This window comes from Hypanus sabinus, chromosome 30 (genome assembly GCF_030144855.1).
Source record: "Hypanus sabinus isolate sHypSab1 chromosome 30, sHypSab1.hap1, whole genome shotgun sequence".
Lineage (NCBI taxonomy): Eukaryota > Metazoa > Chordata > Chondrichthyes > Myliobatiformes > Dasyatidae > Hypanus > Hypanus sabinus.
Window position 1 is genome coordinate 32,875,497 of NC_082735.1, and position 23,232 is coordinate 32,898,728.

The 23,232-nt window shown below is 42.8% G+C and overlaps 1 protein-coding gene across 39 annotated transcripts in view; it reads right to left on the reverse strand.

Moving 5' to 3' along the window:
- Positions 1–23,232, reverse strand: part of LOC132383513 (collagen alpha-2(VIII) chain-like) — a 395,145-nt gene that overhangs the window by 321,852 nt on the left and 50,061 nt on the right. For 2 of the 39 annotated variants that reach the window (XM_059954582.1, XM_059954574.1), the window contains exon 3: positions 10,904–11,309. The exons of 27 other annotated variants lie outside the window; for them this stretch is intronic. The gene's annotated coding sequence lies outside the window, so the exon portion shown is untranslated. 10 more of the 39 variants (XM_059954569.1, XM_059954572.1, XM_059954584.1 and 7 more) reach the window with 8 other exon arrangements.

A 23,232-nucleotide genomic window follows, 5' to 3' on the forward strand; every position in this document is an offset into this window, starting at 1 on the left:
TGGTGGATGAACTGAAAAAGTATTTTACATCAGTCTTCACTGTGGAAGACTCTAGCAGAATGGTAAAAGTTCCTGGTGTTGGGGCATGAAGTGTGTGAACTTACCGTACATAACTAGACAGAAAGCTCTTGGGGAACTGAAAAGTTTGAAGGTAGATTAGTCAACCCAGGTTACTGAAAGTGGTGGCAGAAGAAGTTGTGGAAGCATTGGTAATGATCTTTCAGGAATCACTAGATTCTGGAATGGTACTGGAAGACTGGAAATGTCACTCCACTCGTCAACAAGGGAGAGAGGCAAAAGAATCTTGTTAGTCTGCCCTCAGTGGTTGGGAAGATGTTGAGTCGATTGTTGAGGATAAGGTTTTCCTCAAAGGAAAATCTTGCCTGACAAATCTGTTGGAATTCTTTGAAGAAATAACAAGCAGGATAGACAAAGCAGAATTGGTTAATGTTGTGTACTTGAATTATCAGAAGGCCTTTGACAAGGTGTCACACATGGTATTACAGGAAAGATTCTAGTATGGATAAAGCAGTGGCTGACTGGCGGGTGGCAAAGAGTGGGAATAAAGGGAGCCTTTTCTGGTCGGCTGCCAGTGACGAGTGGTGTTCCACAGGGGTCTGCGTTGGGCCATTTCTTCTTATCCTATGTATCAATGATTTGGATGATAAAATTGCTGGCTTGGTTGCAAACTTTGCAGATGATATGAAATGAGGTGGAGGTACAGGTAGTTTCGAGGAAGTAGAGAGGTTACAGAAGGACTTAGATTAGAAAAATGTACAAAAAATGGCAGATGGAATATAATGTCAGGAAGTGCATGGTCATGCACTTAGGCCGAAGAAATGAAAAGGTACACTATTTTCTAAATGGAGAGAAATGAAAAAAAATGAGGAGCAAAGGGACTTGGGAGTTCTTGTGCAGAATTCCCTGAAGGTTAATTTGCAGGTTGAGTCGGAGGCGAGGAAGGCAAATACAACGTTAGCATTCATTTTGAGAGGATTAGAATATAAAAGAAAGGATGTAATATTGAGGCTTTATAAAGCACTGGTGAGGCCTCACTTGGAGTATTGTGAGCAGTTTTGGGCCCATTATCTAACAAAGGATGTGCCGACGCTGGAGAGGGTTCAAAGGAGGTTCACAAAAATGATTCCAAGATTGAATGGCTTGTCATATGAAGAGCATTTGATGATTCTGGGACTAGAAATTAACTAGAAATCAGAAGAATAAGGTATGACCTCATTGAAACCTATCAAATGGTGAAAGGCCGTGATGGAGTGAGTGGATGTGGAGATGATGTTTCCTACAGTGGGAGAGTCAAAGAACTGAGAACACGGCCTCAGAATAGAGGGGTGTCCTTCTGGAACAGAGATGAGGAGGAACTTCTTTAGCCAGAGAGCGGTGAATCTGTTAAATTCTTTGCTACGGGCAGCTGTGGAGGCCAAGACTTTATGTATATCTAAGGCAGAGGTTGATGGAGTATTGACTGGTCAGGCATGGAGGGATACAGGGAGAAGGCAGGAGATTGGGACTGAGAGGAAAATGGATCAGCCATTGTGAAATGTCAGAGCAGACTCAATGGACCAAAAGGCCTAAAGCTGCTTCTGTATCTTATGGTCTTTTGATAACTGTATTTCATAATACCTTCCAATTAATAAATAAAATCAAAAGCATTTGATTTTTTTTCAATTTCCATTCTAAATTTTTACAGTATATCTATTACAAAAAAAGTTGAAAGTGTTATGCAGTTTTCAGGACATGTAAAAATTTCCTGCTTGGGGCAATGGTTGGTCCACACAGCTGTGAAAATAATTTAGAGGGACGTTGGTTGCTGCAATCCTTGCAACACCAGGAGATGGCAGCATCTTGTTCGGAAGATTGTCCCACGTCCAATCTCAGAAGAAGGTTGGCAAAGCTCAGTTTCCAGAACATTCTCATCATACTTGATTTGGTGATTCTGAAGCACCCGAATTCTTCTTGGTCTCAGCAAATGATTGTGCTCCAGAGAAATGATCCTGAGAATTCATACGGGGCATGTGTCAACTTGAACCAGGTTGTTAACTACACACTTACTGTTGAGCAGATACTAGTTAGTCTTTTTTCATTATTATGGTCTACTTTAATGAATCTGAACATCAGGTCAGATCAATAGTCGTGATTCAGCTTTCAAAAGTGCAGCTCTGGGTGAGAAGTAATTTTTATATGCCACTCATCCATTAGATGGTATTGTAGGAGACATGCATCTATTTTCTGCCTGGCTGTATTCTATTTTGTGTTTATTATGGGTTATGGTAAATTATCACATAGGTTGGGGCGTGATAGAAGTTAGTGAGTATAGTCACATATTCACATTGTATCCTCATTAGTTTGGTTAGAGAAGGGGAGTGAGCGGAGGCTGGATATTTTATGTTGACCACCAATATCTGTTATCGTTAATTTTGAATCAGAATCAGATTTAATATCACCAGCATATGTCATGAAATCTGTTGTTTTGTGGCAGCAGTACAATACAATACATAACAGTGTGTTAATTACAGTAATAAAGTATATATATTTATAAGTTAAATTAAATAAGTAGTGCAAAAATAGTAGAGTTCATGGATTCAATGTCCTGTCAGAAATCCGGTGGCAGAGGAGAAGAAGCTGTTCCTGAATCATTGCTCCTGTGCCTCCTCCCTGATGGGAGCAATGGGCAGAAGACATGTCCTGGGTGATGGGGGTCCTTATTGATAGACGCCAACTTTTTGAGGCACCGCTCCTTGAAGATGTTCTGGATGCTGGGGAGGCTAGTGCCCACGATGGAGCTGACTGTGCTTACAACTTTCTGCGGGTCCTGTCGATCCTGCTAATTCGATTAAGTCCACTAATTCTGATCACTCATCTTTGCCCTGGTTTTGCAATGAAGCATCAACATACTTTTTTCGATTTGGAGCTCAGTTATTTGGAAGCGCGTCACACAGCGGCAGTGCCTCACTCAGTCTGTCGATAGTTTTGGTTTGTTTGCAAGTAGCCACTACAGATATGGATAACAAGAGGGTAACCTCACCAGTTCTCAATTGTCTCATCAGGTTTGTGAATCATACTAGATTATATGTACCTCCTACACTAACTGTCTTGAATTTGAAGATGAATAAAACTTAAATACCTCCAAGCTCACACTTCACCCTGAGAAATGTCTACATTATTAACCAGAAAAGACATTAACACTTTACTAAATTACTAGTGCTGAGGAGCTTTCTTGTTATATATCTAAACTATACTTCAATTACAGAGAGAAATTTCAAACTTTTCCTCTTAAGGTATTAGGCTCTGGCAACACACTTAAACTGAATTTTTTTACATTTGATCTTGATAAACGATCTGAGGAAGGGAGCAACAAATTTGTACATTCTAGAACTGTTTGTATAAAATATCCAGTAATTCCTTCAACTTGGTTCAAAGGATTTTCTAAAACCCATCAGGGACCTGTAATCTTTGAGATCGGTGCAAATGTACAACTTCACAAATAACCTCAATACTAATGAACGTTCCTGCATTAATATGACCTAAAGTAAATATCCACATGACTCACAACCTTTATGAAGCCCGTTACATATAAATTCTAAAGCACAAGAGATTCTGCAGATGCTGGAAATCCAGAGCAGCACACACAAGATGCCAAAGGAGCTCAGTGGGTCAGGCAGCATTTATGGAAATGAATAAATAAAGTTCAAAGTTCAAAGAAAAATTTATTGTCACCGTACATTCATGTCACCTCAGTCGAGGGGTGATTGATAAGTTCGTGGCCTATGGTAGAAGGAGTCAGTTTTAGAAAACCTAGCACATTTATTTTTCAACTTAGCCCCCTCCTACATTTTCACACTTAGTCCAGCGGTCGTGGATCATGCAGAACCTTTCTTTGTAGAAGTCGGCATCTTGGACCTCCAGAAGTGGTCCACAGCATGGGGTGATTGATAAGTTCATGTCCTAAGGTAGAAGGAGATAACCATATAACAATCACAGCACGGAAACAGGCCATCTTGGCCCTCCTAGTCCGTGCCGAACCCTTAATCTTACCTAGTCCCACCTACCCGCACTCAGCCCATAACCCTCCACTCCTTTCCTGTCCATATACCTATCCAATTTTACCTTAAATGACACAACTGAACTGGCCTCTACTACTTCTACAGGAATCTCATTCCACACAGCTATCACCCTGAGTAAAGAAATACCCCCTCGTGTTTCCCTTAAACTTCTGCCCCCTAACTCTCAAATCATGTCCTCTAGTTTGAATCTAGATGAGTTATTAACTTCAAACACGTGCATGTAATGAGAGCTGTATAACTCATCTCCTTCTACCTTAGGCCACAAGCTTATCAATCTCCCCTGCTGTAGACCACCTGGAGGTCCAAGACACTCTCATTACATGCACGTGCAGTTCAACTCTGAGTGATAACGCAGGAAGTTTGAAGTTAATAACTCATCTCCTTCTACTTTGGGCCACAAACTTATCAATCACCCCTACTGTGGACCACCACTTCTACAAAGAAGGGATCTGTATGCTCCACGACCGCTGGACTAAGTGTGTACATGTAGGAGGGGACTATGTTGAAAAATAAATGTGCTAGGTTTTCTAAGATTGATTCCTTCTACCTTAGGCCACGAACTTATCGATCACCCCTCATACAACCCTGAGACTCCTTTTCTCCAGGCATACTTAGCAAATCTATAGAACAGCAACTGTAAACTGTAAACAGACTGCGCAAATACTGATATAAATCAACAGCAAAATATAACAAGCACAAAATAACAAGATAAAAGAGTCCTTAACTGTGTGTAGTTATCCTCTTTTGTTCAGGAGCCTGATGGTCATGGGGTAATAACTGTTCTTGAACCTGATGGTGTGAGTCCTGAGGCTCTTGTACCTTCTACCTGATGACAGCAGCGAGACAACAGCATGGCCTGGGTGGTGAGAATCTTTGATGATGGATGCTGCTTTTCTATGGCAACGTTTCATATGGATGTGCTCAACAGTGGGAAGGGTTTTACCTGTGATGTACTGGACCGAATCCACTGCCTTTTGTTGGATTTTCCACTCAAAGGCATCGGTGTTCCCATACCAGGCCACGATGCACCTAGTCAGCACACTTTCCACCACACATCTATAGAAGTTTGCCAAAGTTTTCGATGACATGCCAAACTTCAGCAGACTCCTGAGTAAGTAGTGGTGCTGTCATGCTTTTTTCACAATAATATTTATATGATGGGTCCAGGACAGGTCCTCTGAGATAGTGACACACAGGAATTTAAAGTTACTGACCCTCTCCAGCTCAGATCCTCTGATGATTACTGGCTCATGGACCTCTGGTTTCCCTCTCCTGAAGTCTACAATCAGTCCCTTAGCCTTATTGACATTGGGTGAGAGGTTGTTGTTATTACACCACTCAGCCAAGTTTTCAACGGTGTTAAATGCCAAGCTGTAATCAATAAAGAGCATCCTGATGTATGCAACTTTGCTGTATAGATGTACCAGGAATGTGTGAAGAGCCAATGAGGCGGCATCTGTTATAGACCTGTTGCTTCGGTAGGTGAATTGGAGTGGATCCAGATTGCTATTCAGACAGGAGCTGATATGCTTCAACACAAACGTCTCAAAACATTTCTTCACTTTGGATGTAAGTGCCACTGGACGATAGTCAGACAGACAGGTTACCACGCTCTTCTTGGGCACTGGTACACTTAAGCCTGCTTGAGGCAGGTGGGTACTACACACTGCCAGAGCGAGAGGTTGAAGGTATCTGTGAATATACCAGCTAGTTGGTTGGCACAGATCTTCAGTACTCGGCCAGGAACTCCATCCGGACTGGATGCTTTCCTTGGATTCACTCTCATGATGTCACCTTCAGATATTGAGACCAACAGATCATCAGGAGACATGAGGGCACGTGTTGGTTCCTCCCTGTGCTGGTGATCAAAGCGAGGATAGAAGACATTGAGCTCGTCGAGAAGTGAAGCTCTGCTGTCCCTTATGTTGCAAGGTTTAACTTTGTAGGAGATTATAATATTCAAACCCTGCCATAATTATTGAGCATCCCTCACTGATTCTAGTCTAATCTAGAATAAAATCTAGATTCTAGTTGACATTTCAGCCCAAGATCCCTTCATCAGGACATATCATTTCTACTTGTTTGTTGTCATACAGAATAATTCAAAGCTAATCAATTTCCCTCTTTTTTAAACTTTATTTTATTGAGATACAGCGTAGAGTCGGCCCACCCTGCTCTTCAAACCACGCCGCCCATCAACCCACTTATTTAACCCAAGCCTAATCACGGGACAATTTACAATGACCAATGAACCTAGCAACCAACACATCTTTGGACTGTGAGAGGAAACCAGAGCATCTGAAGGAAACCTAGGCAGTCACGGGGAGAACATTAAACTCCTTACCAGCAGTGCCGGGAATCGAACCCAAGTCGCCCATACTGCACTATGCCACTGTCTCTGTTTCTCTTGCACAGGATCAAGTAGTTAGGTTTTCAAAAGTTCAAAGGTTCAAAGTACATTTATTATCGAAGTATGTGTACATTGCACAACCCTGAGGTTTGTCTCCTTAACGGGAAGCCACAAAACAAAGAAACCCAAAATCACACCCCATATATATGAAAAAAGACTGTCTAATACCCAATGTGTAGAGAATGAAAAAAAACACATAATGTCCATTAGAAAATAAAAGAATAAAATAGCCCATAAAAAGACCATCAAACACCCAATGTGAAATAAAGAACACCATCAAACAGTAACCACCAGCAAATGGTGTTTCTGAACTGAAGCCAGCAAGACAGTCTCTTAGCTCAGCACAGATCTGAGTAAATGTAAGTAGTTTTCACGTAAAAGGTTTTCACATAATTCATGCATTTTGTACTTCTTTGCATTTGGATATTATATTTCTTGTTGAATGACAAAATGTAATCTAATTTGGAAAACAGACGGCTGGATTGGAGAACTGGTGTTTTCCTTCTAGTCTCAAAAACGTGGAGCCTCAGTGGAAGAGTTAGGTCACACTCACCAACTGCAAGTGGTTATATTGTGACAAGTCTACAAAGGCAGATTTCCCACAGAGAGTGCCAGAAGGGATAACTTTCCTAACGTGTAATCATATGTCAAACTTTCAAAATCAGGTAATAATCATGTAAGGTTTTCGGCAATAGTTAATGATCACAATGGTTAAATATTTATACACAGACAAAAAGGACATGAAATTATCGGAGCAAATCAGTCAGCTTCCAGTTTGCTATTGTTCACCTTGTCAATGTGGAGCATGATAAACTGAAAGTAACTTTGGTTTTCAACCATCCAAATCAGCTTATTTAATATTATAATTTTAAAATGGAAATCTAAAACCGATGTTTGAATGACTTAAACGCCAGGCTGGTTGGATTAAAAAGGGAAGGTATCATGACCAGAGGCGAGGGTCGAGCTCGCTGGTCCACGACATTTACTCCACTCTCTATGGCAATGAGGCTGGGTTCGTGGGCCTGTTCTGGCTGCCTGGGGCTTTGTGTCTGCGAGCTCCACCATGTGACGAACCGAGGCTGAGGCTGTGGGCCTGCTCTGTCAGCTTGGGGCTTCGTGTTTATGTTTTCACTTTTGTTCTGGATGGATATGTTCGCTTTTATTGGTCCCGTGATTTGTGCTTTCTACTCCTCTCTCTGCACATTGGCTGTTTGGTGGTCTTTTTATTTAATGAGTTCTTTCAGGTTTCTTGTTGTGTGGCTGCTTGTGAGGAGATGCATCTCAAGGCTGTATAATTTATACATACTTTGATAATAAATATACTTCAATCTTTGAAATCCCTATTTGTAATATCTCTTCTTTGGCATCATTCACTAGCACATATCATTTAGCTGAAGAATGACATTCAGCACTGATCAGCATCCGCCTAAGAAAATATTTACTAATATCTGTCCTAACTTTGCCTTTCATAGCACTGCCCGTCATAATCCTGTGCTCCTTAGCTGCTAATTTATCTGCAATTATACAGTACAGAAAAATATTACTTACTCCTGTCCTGCTTTGAACTCTCTAATAAGATCTGCTCGAGGATTTCTGAATTCCCCAGGTGGAAGAAGTTTGCCTGAAACCAAATCTTTCCTCAGAGCTCTGTCATGCTGAAGATGTGTCTTGTTTCTCTGCACTACCTTCCTGTTCTGAGGAGCCCAAGGCTTCATATCAACCTTTCTTATTTCAAACAAAAGGAAATTGAGGTTCCTATTATACTCCCTTTGAGTATTAAGTTTAAATAATAATGGCTCTTCAATAAAATACGCAAGAAAACTCTACTCATTACCTCAGGTTACATGTAAGTTTGTAACATCTTCACGTATCACTTAGACTCAACCTTGGTGATTGTCAATCGCCTGTCTCTTAACATATACTGACACACCCAGTATGTTGCCGAATCAAAAGTTGTAATAAATTGGCATAAAGGAGGGAGATAGAAAATCTGGCTGACACAACAACCTCTCATTCAATGCCAACAAAAGCAAAGAGCTGATTATCAGCTACAGGTGGAAGAAGCCAGTGGTTCCTGAGGGAGGTTCGGTTGCTTTAAATTCCTTCGTGTTTGTCCATATTACTAATATTAATAAAAAGATTTAGAAAGAAAGTAAATTCCTTCGTGTTATCATATCAGAGGTCCGGCACGTCACAAAGATAGCACAACCCCACTGCTACTTTCCTACAAGTTTGTGCAGATCCGGAATGTCAACCAAAGCTTTAACAAACTTCTAAAGATGTGTGGTGGAGAGTACAATGTACGGGCTGGTTACATCACAGCCTGTTATGGAAACACCAACGCCCCGGAGTAGAAAAGTTCACAAAAAGAGGTGGATAGTCCATCGCAGGCAAAACCCTCCCCACCATTGAACACTCTTCACGGAGTAACACTCTTCTCACTACTACCATTGGGAAGGAGGTACAGGTCCCCCTATAGGTTCAGGGACACTGACTACCCTTCTACCATCAGGATCCTGAACCAGCGTGAAGAACTTCACCCAGCACAACTCTGAGCTGATTCTACAACCTACAGACTCACTGCAAGCTCTCTCATATTTTGTGTTATTAGACTAGATTAGAATAGATTCAACTTCATTGTCATTGTGCCGAGTACAGATACAAAGCCAGTGAAATGCAGTTAGCATCTAACCTGAAAGGCAAAGAATAGTGTTATTTACAAAATAACTGCGAATAAAAAGTAAGTGCTACAGCACACAAATATAAAAGTACTGAGACAGTCCAATATGGGTGCAATACTGCTTAGCACTGTGATGTGAGGTTCAGCAGGGTCACAGCCTCAGGGAAGAAGCTCTTCCTGTGCCTGCTGGTGTGGGAGTGGAGGCTCCTGTAGCGCCTACTGGATGGGAGGAGAGCAAAAAGTCCATGCCTCCTTGATAATGCTTTTTGCCCTGCCCAGGCAGCGTTTATGGTAGATGTTCTCAATGGTGGGAACACTTATTTATTTGTTTGTTTGTTTGTTTATTTATTTGCCCTGTTTTGTATATTGGTTGTTTGCCAGTTTTTGTTTGGGTGAATGAGGTGTCTGGGGAGGGGCAGCGCCTCTGGTGAAAGGGCTTGTCGTGTCCCATTCAGGACAGCTCATCCATCTTTGGCCCCCCACCTGACACTCAGCTCTCACCTCTGGCTCCAGGCAGCCGTTCTCACGCGGCAGTGGCCTCGCCCCGATACACCGCTTCGACAGGCGGGCTAAACCAGGTGAGGCCTGCCTCAAACGCTGGTGAGATAGGGACATGCCTGTCCTAGCACGTTGGGGTGGAGCGGGTGGATGAGATCGCCAGTGAGATCAAATGGCCAGGAAGGCGGTTCTGCGACGCTCCGCGGAGAGCGAAAGCCGTGGAGAGCCACAGAAAACATCACGGCTGTCCACTGCCAACCAAGGAGATCTCCAGCTGTAATGATCACTCGTACCACTAGAATAGGGCTTGTGAGGTCGAGAGAGTGAAAATGCTCCAATGCAATGGCTTCTCCACTTTAAGAACTTCCCGCACAGGTTCCTTAATCAGACTTACTAAGTCCTTCAGGAAAAGGGGGAGGAGTGAAGTGACAGGTAAAGGTAACCACTGGGAATCGTAGCTCCAAACCTGCACAGAGGCGACCGGCGAACTCAGGTCGTTTGACTCTGACCCTGGCACAGCAGAGAAGTGAGCAGCCCTATTCAGCATCAGCACAGCTCACCCTCAGACGAGGGAGCAAACTAGAAGAGGTGCTCCAAGCATTGATTGTCCCAAAGCAGCAACCGGTCAGCTCGTCACAGCTGGCAGCTTTGCCCCTAGAGCGGTGGAAAACTCACGGGAACAAAAAAGGTTTATTTTGGAGCTCGGAACATCCAAGCTCTGTTGGACAATGAAAATAGTGATGGGCCTGAGTGAAGAACAGCCCTCGGAGCCCGTGAGCTGGCACGTTACAATATCAACATCGCCAGTCTGAGTGAGGCAAATGAAGGTTCTATTTCAGAGCCTGAGAGCAGTATACCTTCTCCTGGAAAGGCAAACCAGAAAACAAAGATCAGATACGTGGAGTAGGAAGAGCCGTCTCCTGCCTCAGCTACCAACACTGATGACCTGCATCAATGAATGACAAAGGGAAGGGAGAAAGATTCCTGAATTAAATGGTAGGGGGAGGGGAAAGAGGCTAGCTGGAAAGTGATGGTTGAAGCCAGCTGGGTGGGAAAGGTTGGGGGCTGGAGAAAAAGGAATCCGATAGGAGAGGAGACTGGACCACGGGAGAAAGGGGAAGAGGAGGGAACCCAGGGGAAGCAATAGGCAGGTGAGAAGAAGTAAAAGGTTAGAGTGGGGAATAGAGGAGTTGGGGGTAAATCTTGTTCATCAGAAAATGAAATCAATATTCATACCTTCAGGTTGGAGGCCGCCCAGACGGAATATGAGGGTGTTGCTCCTCATTACAGCACAAGAGGAGGCCATGTTGGAAGCGATAAGCTCATCCCAATGGGCAAGTTCAATGCCAAGGCAGGCAATGCCTCCAACAACTGGAAAGGGATCACAGGACATCACGATGTTGGCAAACTCAACACCAATGGCTTCCTGCTGCTGAGTTTCTGTGCCGAAAATGACTTGCCTATGATTAACTCTCGCTTCAGAATGGGCTGACAAATATCCAAGCAATGGCACTTCATCGATTACATCAATTGTCGTAGATGGGACACTTGTGATTTCAAAATCACTACAGCCATGAGTGGAGCGAAGGGCTGGACTGATCATCGCCTGGTTAGATTAATCCCCTCACTGCATGTCGCCCATCTGAAGCAAAAGAAACCAAGAGTAATCGGACAACCTCCTGATTGCAACATTAACATCGAGGGCAATTTGCGGTCTCAGGATTGCATTGATGTTCCATAGGCCCCTGAATGGAAACATAGCATGGAAGGGTGGTCAACCCAAGATGCTAAATGTTATCATTTTGGAGGAACTCCCCTGGGCCCACAATACAAGTGCAACTACAAGGAAAGCACAGCAACGCCTCTACTTTCGGAGGAGTTTGTGAAGATTCAGAACTTTGACAAACTTCTATAGATATGTGGTGGAGAGTATATTGACTGACTGCAGCACAGCCTAGTTTAGAAACGCCAATGCCTTTGAATGGAAAATCCTACAAAAGTAGAGGATGTGGCCCAGTTCATCACAGGTAAAACCCTCCCCAGCACTGAAAACATCTACATGGATCATTGACTCTGGAAAGCATCGCCCATCATCAGAGAACCCTACCATCCAGTTCCTCTTCTCTTCTTGTTGCTGCCATCAGGAAGAAGGTTAAGGAGCCTAAGACTCACACCACCAGGTTCAGGAACAGCCATTACCCCTCAACCATCAGGCTCTTGAACCAAAGGGGATAACTACACTTGCCCCGTCACTGAAATATTCTCACAAACTATAGACTCGTTTTCATGGCCTCTTCATCTCATGTTCTCAATATTTATTGCTTATTGATTTATTTCCTGTTATTATTTCATTTTTTCTTGTATTTGCACAACTTGTTGTCTTTTACACACCGGTTTAACACCCAAGTTTGTGCAGTCTTCCATTGATTCTATTGTGGTTATTATTCTATAATGTTTTATTGAGTATGCTTACAAGAAAATGAACCTCAGGGTTATATATGGTGAACATATCGAATTTGATAAGAAATTTACTCTGAACTTTGAACTTAGCGATGAAATCAGCGAAGTCAGTCCTCGGACTGAAAAAAAAAGTTCATCAGGATTGATTTGATGAAAATGACGAAAATATCACCAGTATACTGGAAGAGAAGCAGAGGCATTTCTGGCTTGGCAGAAGGTTTCTTCCATCATTCTGAAACATCATCACTTCAAACATCTTCAGAGGCCAGCACAGACTGCACTACACAGATTGCCAACTGAATGGAGGAGAGAAAGGCAGAGGAAATCCAGTGCTATGCAGACACCAAGAACATTACGATTTCCATCAGAGCAATCTGTGGACCGCACAAGCTTTGCATCACTCCCCTTCTGTCAGCAGATGGCACTGTCCTGCTCAGAGAGCAAAAGAGCACTCACGACAGCGGGAGAGAGCATTTCAGCAATTTGTTGAACAGGTCCTCTACCATAGACCACACCGCAATTGATCAGATCCCCCAGAAACCCACTGCCGACAGCCTCAACATTCCTCCTACAATGGTTAACGTCAAACAAGCTATTGCTCGCTTAAATTCTGGAAAGCTTCTGGGAAGAAGGATAGAATCCCTGCTGAGATCTTCTATTCAACGGATCAAGTTGTACTAAGGACATTTTTTGAGGAAGATGAAGACAGGACCAATGAATTCAGAGTTGCTTTGATCATACCTCTTTTCAAGGACAAGGGCAGCGAATGTGACTTCGGTAACTACTACGTCATCTCGCCAGTCAGTCGCCGGGAAGATCCTAGCCCGTGTCATTCTCAACCTGCTTATCACCGTTACACCAGAGAAGAACTTGCCCGAGACACAGTGCCTTGGAAGAAGCATCATCATATGATGTTTGCCATCCATCAGGTTAAAGAAAAATGTATCGAGGAGAACCTGGATCTGTACGTTGTTTTCATAGATTCAACCAAGGCCTGTGACACAGATAACAGCCAAGCACTCTGGACAATTCTCTCAAAGTTGGGATGCCAGCGCAAGTTTGTCAACCTTACTTGCCTCTTCCACAATAATATGAATGGCCTTGTCCTCTCGATATGCCAAATGGCGTGAAGCAAGGCAGTGTGCTGTTCAACTTCTTTCACTCTCAACCACACAGTCAGGGACCTTAAATACAGGGTGTACTTACAGAACGGACTTGTTGGATTGTTGTTAGATCTCAGACGGTTGAAAGAGTCATCCTCAAACCACTCTACGCAGATGACTGCACTCTAGTAGTCCAGATGGAATCTGACCCGCAACTAGACATTGACAGGTTTGCTGAAAGCTTGCGTCTGTTTAGCCTCACCATCAGTCTGGACGAAACAAGGGCCGTATTTCATCCTGCTCCTGGATCTGCTGCTGTGCCACCTTCCATCCCCATTGAGGGTACTAAAGGAATCCAACACTCGGCAGAATCATCTCCATTGATGACTCCTTGGATACAGAAAGCAAGGCCAGGATTGGCAAGGCTAGTCAGAGCCTGGGCTGACTGAGATCACATGTGCAAAGCCAACACAGCATCCAGATGTCCACTAAGGTCAACTTGTACAAGGCTGTTGTCCTCACTGGCCTCCGCTGCGGTTGTGAAACGTGGACCGCATACAAAAGAAAATTCAAAACGGTGGGAGCACTTCCACGTGTGCAGCCTAAAATCCAACATGGGAATCTGCTGGAATGACTGTCAGGGCAGCACAGTAGTGCAGTGGCTAGCACAACACTTCCCTGTACAAGAGACCAGGGTTCAATTCCCACCACTGCCTCTAAGGAATTAGTCTCTTCTCCCAGTGACTGCGCAGGTGCTCCGGTTTCATCCCACAGTCAAAAGACGAACCAGTTGGTAGGTTAATTGGTCGTTGTAATTGTCCTGTGATTAGTGGTGTGGCTCAAAGGGGGGACAGAAGACCACAAGCATACACTCAGTGGCTACTTTTATAGCTACAGTATGATTATGGGTAAAGGTACTGTGTATGCAGTCAACACGAGGAAATCTGCAGATGCTGGAAATTCAAACAACACACACAAACTGCTGGTGGAACACAGCAGGCTAGGCAGCATCTACAGGGAGAAGCGCTGTCGACGTTTCGGGCTGAGACCCTTCATCAGGACTAACCGAAAGGAAAGATAGTAAGAGATTTTATACAGTCAACTGCTTTCCCTTGTTAACATATTCCACCGTGCTCTCAAGGACAACTGGCTGGAAATTTAGAAAGCATTCTAAACTATGGTTTCTCATTTTCCAGAAAGCTACAACTGAATATATAGAGAGAAAAAAGCAAAATCTTTCACCTTTAATCCACAACCAAGATCAACAAGACTGTTTCTCTCAGACATTTCTTACATTTTTGCCTTCCTGGGAATGCAAACCAAACATGTCTCTTTGTCTCATCTGTTGCTATAACCATCAGTCGTTTGTCTTAATAATATTTGTGTCTCCTCAAATGGAAAAAAAATGAAGCAACATGCAATTTCCAGAAATAAAAGAATTTCTATTGATATTAGATTTTAAAAATTTCTTGCCTATTTAGCAAACTATGGACTAAATATCTCACCTATGTCAACATGTGCAATTAAGGAGTCTACTTCTTCCTTAAAAATAAACTTTTTGTTTTTACAGCTGTGTAAATCCTTTTAAATCAATTTATTATGATTTTAACTCCCAAATTGTCCATATACACAAATTACCCTGATACACTAAAGCACAGCAAAACTGCCCGAAGGCATTTCACAAGAGTGTTATCAAATAGAATTTTGACACTCTGCCAGTTTTTGGAGACTTTTGGATAAAATGGGCAAACGCATGATCAAAGACTTGGGTTTTAGAGGGAACCTTAAAGGAGGAGTCAAATCATAAGGCTGAGAGAGAATTCCAGAGTTAAGGACTTTGGTGACTAAAGTTGGCCAAGTGATTAAATCTGGAGTTGTTTACCAGGCTAGCTTTGTTCACAAGGCCACTATCAAAGACATCTACAGTCACAAGAAAGCAGTGTCTAACACCAAGGTACCTTGTCATATAAGCCGCGCTCTTTTCTTGCTGCTGCCATCAGGTAGGAAGTACAGGACACTATCAGGTTCAAGAACAGTTATTATCCTTCAACCTTCCCAAACCTTGTCCCACTTGGTGGCGCAATAATATCAGTGCCGGACTCCAGAGAGAAGGTTCCTGAGTTCGAATCCAAGTCAGGTTGAGCGTCGAGCTAGCAACTTGGCCTCGTAAAAAACAAGAATAGCTTGCTACGGAAACACCAAATCTGCTCTGCCATTTCATCTTGGCTGATCCATTTCCCTCGCAGTCAATCCTCATATATTAACACTTTCATTCCCAGAATCGTTCTTGTGAACCTCGTCTGAACCCTCTCCAACGTCAGCACATCCTTTCTTGGATAAGGGTCCCAAAACTGCTCATGGAGAGCTGCAGAGCCACCTTCTTGGCCATTGGATCTCATCTGCCCAGTCCACCAGAGCATGCTCCCTGCCTCACTGGGGTATGAGGCTGTTAGTGACCCTCACCTGGTTTAGCCCACCTGTTGAAGCGGTGTGCTGGGGTGTGGCCGCTGCCACGTGCAAGTAGCTACTAGAAGCCACAGGTGAGAACTCAGTGTCCAATGGGGACCAACGGTGAGTGAGCTGCCCCAGAATGGACATGAGAAGAGGTGCCACCCCTTCCTGGGTGCCCCATACACCCCAGGGAACTATTAAGTCTTGTACCTGTGGGGTAGAAACTGTCCTTGAGCCTGATAGTACATGTTTTCAGGCTCTTGTATCTGGCCTGATGGGGCAGGGGAGAAGAGAGAGTATTCAGAGTGGGTAAGGTCGTTGATTATGCTGGTAGCTTTACTAGGGTAGCAAGAGAGTCCACAGAGGGGAGGCAGGTTTCTATTATATGCTGAACCGTGTCCACAACTCTCTGCAGTTCCTTGTGGTCAAGTGCAGAGCAGTTACCGTACCGAGCCGGGATGCATCCAGATAGGATGTACTCAATGATGCCTCGATAGGAGGGAATGTGTCCCATGTTATTGTTCCTTTATTACCCTCGCAATGAACAAGTAATGAAACTCAGCCCACTCCCCCTTCAAAGTCTCACTTCTCCTCAATTTTGCAATTTTTCATTACATGTTATTAAAAAGATAAAGGAGCAGATGTGGCGGTGAAGTGATTAAAGGTATTTAAAGACGTATAGTTGGGAGAGCAGTTAGTTTTATTTCCCAGGCTTTGAGAGTGCTTTTGGAGGTTGGGAAAAAGCCACACATGAACTTGCCTGTTGGTCTAAATTAGCATGAATGTTAATGAGAAACCATCTAGATTTCCCTTGTAATCAGTCATCTTGATCCTTTCCAAGAATAACTTCAGCTCTCCTAACTCCCCATATCCCAGAATCAGAGGCATCAGTCAAAACTCAAGCCAGGAGACTACAGCCAATTTACCCACAAGATACAGAATTAAACTTCAGAATATCTAAATCATTATGGAAAGAAATCAGGCATCATTTTTCATCTCACTTTCCCAAGACTAACACAGACCAGCAAAATATTAGGGTTCCAACTGACAAAATTTGCTTATTATAGAGGCATAGATAAGATCACCCAACTTACATCTCTGTAATTTTTAATCATTGTCTATTGCAGTTTTGCAACTCATTTAAAATGTGCATGTAGAAATAGACAACCTATTTGGCTGTGTATGTGCGCGCATGTGTGTGTGTGTGTGCGTTTTACAGAAGCAGAATAAGCTTAAATGTTGTTTTAATTAACCAAATAATCAAAAGCCAAAGGGAGATACTCAACCAGTTTTGGAAGAGTTCACATCGTGAGGATGGAACAAGTAACGATGTACTTGTTAAGGCAGCTTTAGATCTTGATATGCAAAGAGGGAGAACGTTACTAAAGAACGAATCAGATCTGCAGTATTCCTATTGGACAGAAAAGCTGCCTTGGTGGGTCAATGATCTTTCTACGTTGAACCTATTTTTCACATTTTAGTAACACCTGTATTTAGAACTAGCTTATTAAACAAAGGAAGGTCTTCACTTCCTTGTGGATTTCACTTATTTATTAGCAGGGAATGAGAGGAAGAAATCCCTTCACTTACGGACAATGGAGTTTCTTCTCCAATAAAGGTGCCACGCAAAACTAAGTGTACTTACTAACTGCTTATATTTCAGCAAGCAATTGAAGCAGTCACATGGCTTGCCAGATGCAATAAATAAACAAACAATAAATAAATGTGGTTCTGGTGTGGTTGAAGCCTGTGATCTACAGTTTAATGGTGTGTTTCTTAGAGCCGATTGGGCAATCTGGCGCTTTGCTGACTCCGAGAAGATTCCAGGAAGTGAGAGATCCTGAGACCAAGAAGTTTGCAGCCCGCGATCGACTCCATTTTCTGCTGATTAAAGTGTGGGGGAAGACTGAGACATCGAGGCGAGCATTCAGTGCCGTCTACCAGCCTCTCGCTCACTGCTGCTGAAGAAGGGGTCTCCCCCTCTTCCTCTTGCTCACAGCTCCACTGAAGGTCCCTGCATTCAAATTCTCACTCCCTTGATGTTGTCGGAGAGTGGTGCTGCTAATTCAGTTTTGTGTTTTTGGTCATTGCTTCTTGGTGTCATTTTGCACAATGTATTTTTTTCCACGGGGGGAGTGGTTGATTTTCTAGTTGCCATTTGCACAATTAATTTTTTTCTGGGGGGGGGGTGATTGATGTTCTTGTTGCCATTTGCACAATTTATTTTTTTCTGGGGGGTGATTGATGTTCTTGTTGCCCTTTGCACAATTTGCTTTTTGCACACGAGGGGGTAGTTGATATTTTTCTTTAAACAAGTCCATAGCTTTCTTTGTTTCATGGCTGTCTGTGGAGAAGATGGATCTCAGGGTTGTATACTCCAAACATACTTTGATAATGAGTATACTTTAAACTTTGAATTGGATTTAATCCTTATCACTTGTAACAATTCTACTTTGGCCACTTATTTAGCATTGATGATTGAAAAATATACCTAAAAGCCTGAATTGTTTTGCTTTGTTCAAAGTTCAAAAGTTCAAGGTAAACTTATTATCGAAGTACATATATGTCTCCATATACAGCCCTGAGTTTCATTTTCTTGCAGGCATGCTCAGTAAATCCAAGAAGCATAATAGAATCAATTAAAGACCGCACGCAACAGGATAGGCGAACAATCAATGTGCAAAAGACACCAAACTGCAAATAAAATAAAATAAAGTAATAAAGTAAATACAAAAGAAAAAAGAAATAATAATAATAAATAAGTAAGCTATAAATATTGAAAACATGAGATGAAGAGTCCCTGAAAGTGAGTCGATAGGTTGTGGGAACAGTTCAGTGTTGGGTGAATTAAGTTATCTCCATTGGTTCTAGGGCCTGATGGTTAAGGGGCAGTGTGGGTTCTAAGGTTCCGCTAACTTCTTTAATGAAGCTCATAATTTTGTCACTGTTGAATCATAAACATCAACTTCAAATAATTCATGTGAAAATTAATGGGTTATTCCACATTTCCCTGAGAAAATATTGACAATACTGCAAACTAATCACACGACAGAAAAAAGCATTAAAGACACTAAAATGGTTAACCAGTAATAAATTATCAGCTACAAATTTATTAAACATCCTGAGGTCATTACTTTCTGATAATAATTAGAAATCCACAACCATGTGCTCCCAGACCACACGCAGCACAGAGGAACATTTATAAAGAAATATGGAGCTACACTCACTGGTACTTACTCCTACTGCAGAGAAATGGACTTAAAGTATTAGCGCCAGCGATTGGATTCGTAGTGTCTCTGCTAGGTAGTATAGCTTCTTCTCAGTTTCTAAAATGTCGGTGTGTTGTAGTATATTAAATTTTGTAAAAAACATTCCATGAATGTCTGAACAAGTCAAAATGACACTTTAACTCTCTGTGAACTGTGAACTCTGTGAACATGTAGGGTGTCTATACAAGTTAAACATTGTAAGCTTGTTAGGCATTTGCTAATTGCGGCTGGAGTCTTACACTACCACTTTGTTAATTAGTTGCTAATAGCCTCTAGATTCTTTATTGGCCCCAGGGCAAAGGTAGCATAAGAACAAAAGACCAGAGGGTTTGCCTATCTCTGAGTATCTCGCTCTGCTTGCAGATTGAACAATTATTTATTGAACACAAAGCACACTGCAGATGCTGTGGTCAAATCAACACGTACAAAAGCTGGAGGAACTCAGCAGGTCGGGCAGCATCCGTTGAAATGAGGAGTCAACACTTCAGGCCGAGACCCTTCGTCAGGACAGATGCTGCCTGACCTGCTGAGTTCATCCAGCTTTTGTACGTGTTGATTATTTATTGAGGCACCTTCCACTCAGTTCTCTGAACTTCACCTAGGCTGAGGAATCGCGATCAATTGGTGCCTAGGACAGACCCAGAGTGATTTCACGAGCCGGAACTCGGAACCGCAGCAAACAAGTCCCCCAGCAATGGAAACAGTCGAGTGGTGACTAAGAATTTTGAGCCCTGAAATCTTTGTAACTTACTATGTAGTATTCAGTGTGGTTTACTTGTGCTTTCTGTTTTATGATAATAATTACGCTTAAGTTACTTTGTTATGGACAGTCCTGGACACTCATATTGGTTTTGGTCTTTTGGTCTAATCAACCCAGCCCATTGCAACCAGTGTGGCTATAGAAATCAACTCATGCACCAGGTTAACACAATACTAATTTGATGCCAATGCTGTCACTTTAGAACAGGTTACAGTCCAGAGGTGACAAACCTATGACGCACATGTCCAAGATGGTACACACAGAAGTTTTGTTGGCATGCAACATGCAGTACCACTCCTCCATTCTTTAAACCCAATAAGAAGATACATACAAGAACGCAAGAAATAGGAGCAGGAGTCGGCCATCTGGCCCATTGAGCCTGCTCCGCCATTCAATAAGATCATGGCTGATCTGGCCATGGACTCATCTCCACCTATCCACATAACCTTTCATTCCCCTACTGTGCAAAAATCTATCGAACCTTGTCTTAAATATATTTACTGAGAAAGCCTCCACTGCTTCATTGGGCAGAGAATTCCACAGATTCACCACTCTCTGGGAAAAGCAGTTCCTCCTCATCTCCATCCTAAATCTACTCCCCTGAATCTTGAGGCTATGTCCTCTAGTTCTAGTCTCACCTACCAGTGGAAACAACTTTCCTGCCTCTATCTTATCTATCCTTTTCATAATTTTATGTGTTTCCATAAAATTTTCATAATGATTATCTTCTCTGCCAAGTGAAACAGCAAATGGTTTTTTACAACTTGAGAGCAGTGAGAAGTTTTTACACGTTGTGAGAACACATGACATGGAATGACACATATACATGGAAATGTAGTGGAAAGTGTGGAAAACCTAAAGTTCCTTGGAGTTATGTTGTCAAAGCAGCTGACATGGACCTCACTGCTTGTAAACAAAAAGGCACAACAAAGACTCCTTTTCCTCAGAAAGCTGAAACAGGCCAAACTCCCACAAAAGCTGATGCTTAATTTCTACAGAAACACAATTGAAACCATCCTGACCAACAGCGCCACAGTATGGTGTGCCAGCTGCACAGCCGCTGAGTGACAAGACCTGCATCACGTGGTGAGGGCGGCCCAGTGAATTGTCAGGATGGAGCTCCCAGTACTGGACATCATCTACTCCAGCAGACTCAGGAGGAAAGCAATCAGCATAACCAGAGACACTGCACACCCCAGCCACTCCCTGTTTGATCCGCTGCCATCCAGCAAAAGGTTCAGGACACTAAAAGCCAGAACAAATAGACTGAGGAACAGCTTCTAACCCAGAGCTGTGGCCTCCATCACACCAGTCCCACAGAGCAATGACTGAAACTGTGAGCACACACAAGGACTCAAATATTTGCACTAACGGCACTTTGTGACATTCTGGTGCTGCTGCAACTTATTTTCTGCTATTTATCTATTTAATACTGTTTTTCTGTTACTGTCTTGTTTTTAGCTACCGCTTTATTTAATTTCCTGAGAGGAAGCCTAACAGAGTTTCATTGTATCTATGACAATAAAGATCATTCATTAATTCATACCTTTTTTGAATCCTCACAGACCTGATGTACACATCAATACTGGTACAGTAAATGGTTATATCATTTAGAAATGATGCTATTTTGCAATTCAGCACACACAAAATGCTGGAGGAACTCAGCAGGTCAAGCAGCATCTATAGAAACGAATAAACAGTCGACATTTCGGGAGGAGGCCTTTGTTTTGATTGTCTTTTTAAAAGATTAATACTAATATAGGCCTCTCAAAGTCCAACCCCACGTCCTCGTTGTGAGAGGTGGAGACAGGTAAGGCCCATCAACAGGGTTCTGGCGAAGCTGTATGGACCAATCCCCTGTACAGTGGGTGCAATGGATTACAGAAACATTGATGAACTCCAACCATACCATCGACTTTGGACAATGGAGATGGGAGGTCAATGGCCTATTCCCCACTGGGAGCTAAGAGCCCAAGAAGAAGAAGAATATTAATATAGGTGAGCTTGGGAGGACAAACGCAAGCAGCTGTTGACCTAATAATGTCCAACCTTCTTGGTATGAACAGAAAAATACACTCAGTGATCATTTTATTAGGTACATCTGCTCATTAATGCAAATATCCAATCAGCCAATCATGTGGCAGCAACTCAATGCATAAAAATATGCAGACATGGTCAAGAAGTTCAGCTATTGTTCAAACCAAACATCAGAATGGGGAAGAAATGTGATTTAGTTCACACTGACTATGGAATGATTGTTGGTGCCAGACAGGGTGGTTTGAGTACCTCAGAAATGGCTGAGCTCCTGGAGCTTTCATGCACAACAGTCTCTAGAGTCTAGAAGGGATTTTCCAACCTTTAACTGAGGTGTCTTTAGAACCCAGGTTGGGAACCCCTGCTCAAGAGCTTACAGAAAACATTGCAAGAAACAAAAAAATGCCTTGGTCAGAGGAGAATGGCCATACTGGTTCAAGCTGACAGGGCAGTGACAGTAACCATGTTACAATAGTAGTAAGCATCTCTGGACACACAACACGTCGAACCTTGAAGTGGATGGGCTACAGCAGCAGAAGACTACAGACATATGTTCAGTGGCCACTTTATTTGGTACAGAAGGTAGGAGGTACCTGATAAAGTGGCTACTGAATATATACAGCAGGCTGGTCATCAGACAGTTATTATCTCAGGCACTGACTGAGTGACAATGCTGAGAGGAAGAGACGCAGTATCCTAAGGAAGATCCGAAACTTTGTACTCCATAGTCACTGCGCTACAGGTGGACAATACCTTGCCAGCCCCAGTAAACTGCAGCCCGGCTCAAACAGACGACTGTCCTTCAATAAGAGCCTAGTGGTTAGTTTTCAAGTACTTGAACAGAGTTTGACATCACTCCCACAGCAGAAAAGATTAGATCTAAGCTCTACACAAAGCCATGCACAAATGGTGTAGGTTTTAACCAGGACCTAACCACCAAGAAGACTGAATCAAATTCAGAACGAGGTTTATTGTCAATTACATTAGTCGTGAAATGTGGTGTTTTGTGGCAGCAGCACAATGCAGATATAACAAATTACTAGAAGTAATAATATAGAAAAATAATTAAGTACTGCAAACAGGAATTGCAAGGTGGTGTTTTTGGGTTCATTGTCCATTCAGAAATCTGCTGGCAGAAGCTGTTGCTGAAACAGTGTGTCTGAGTCTTGAAGCTCCTATACCTCACCCCTGATAGTAGTAATGAGGAGAGGGCATGTCCTCCTGGAGTATTGTGAGCAGCTTTGGGCCCCTTTATCTAAGAAAGGATGTACCAACACTGGAGAGGGTTCAAAGAAGGTTCACAAAACTTATTCTGGGATTAAAAAGCGTGTCGTATGATGGCTCTGGACCTTAACTCACTGGAATTCAGAAGAATGAAGGGTGACCTCATTGAATGCTGAAAAGGCCTCAATAGAGCGGATATGAAAAGGATGTTTCCAATGATGGGGGAGTCTAGGACCAGAGGACACAGCCTCAGAATGGTGGTGG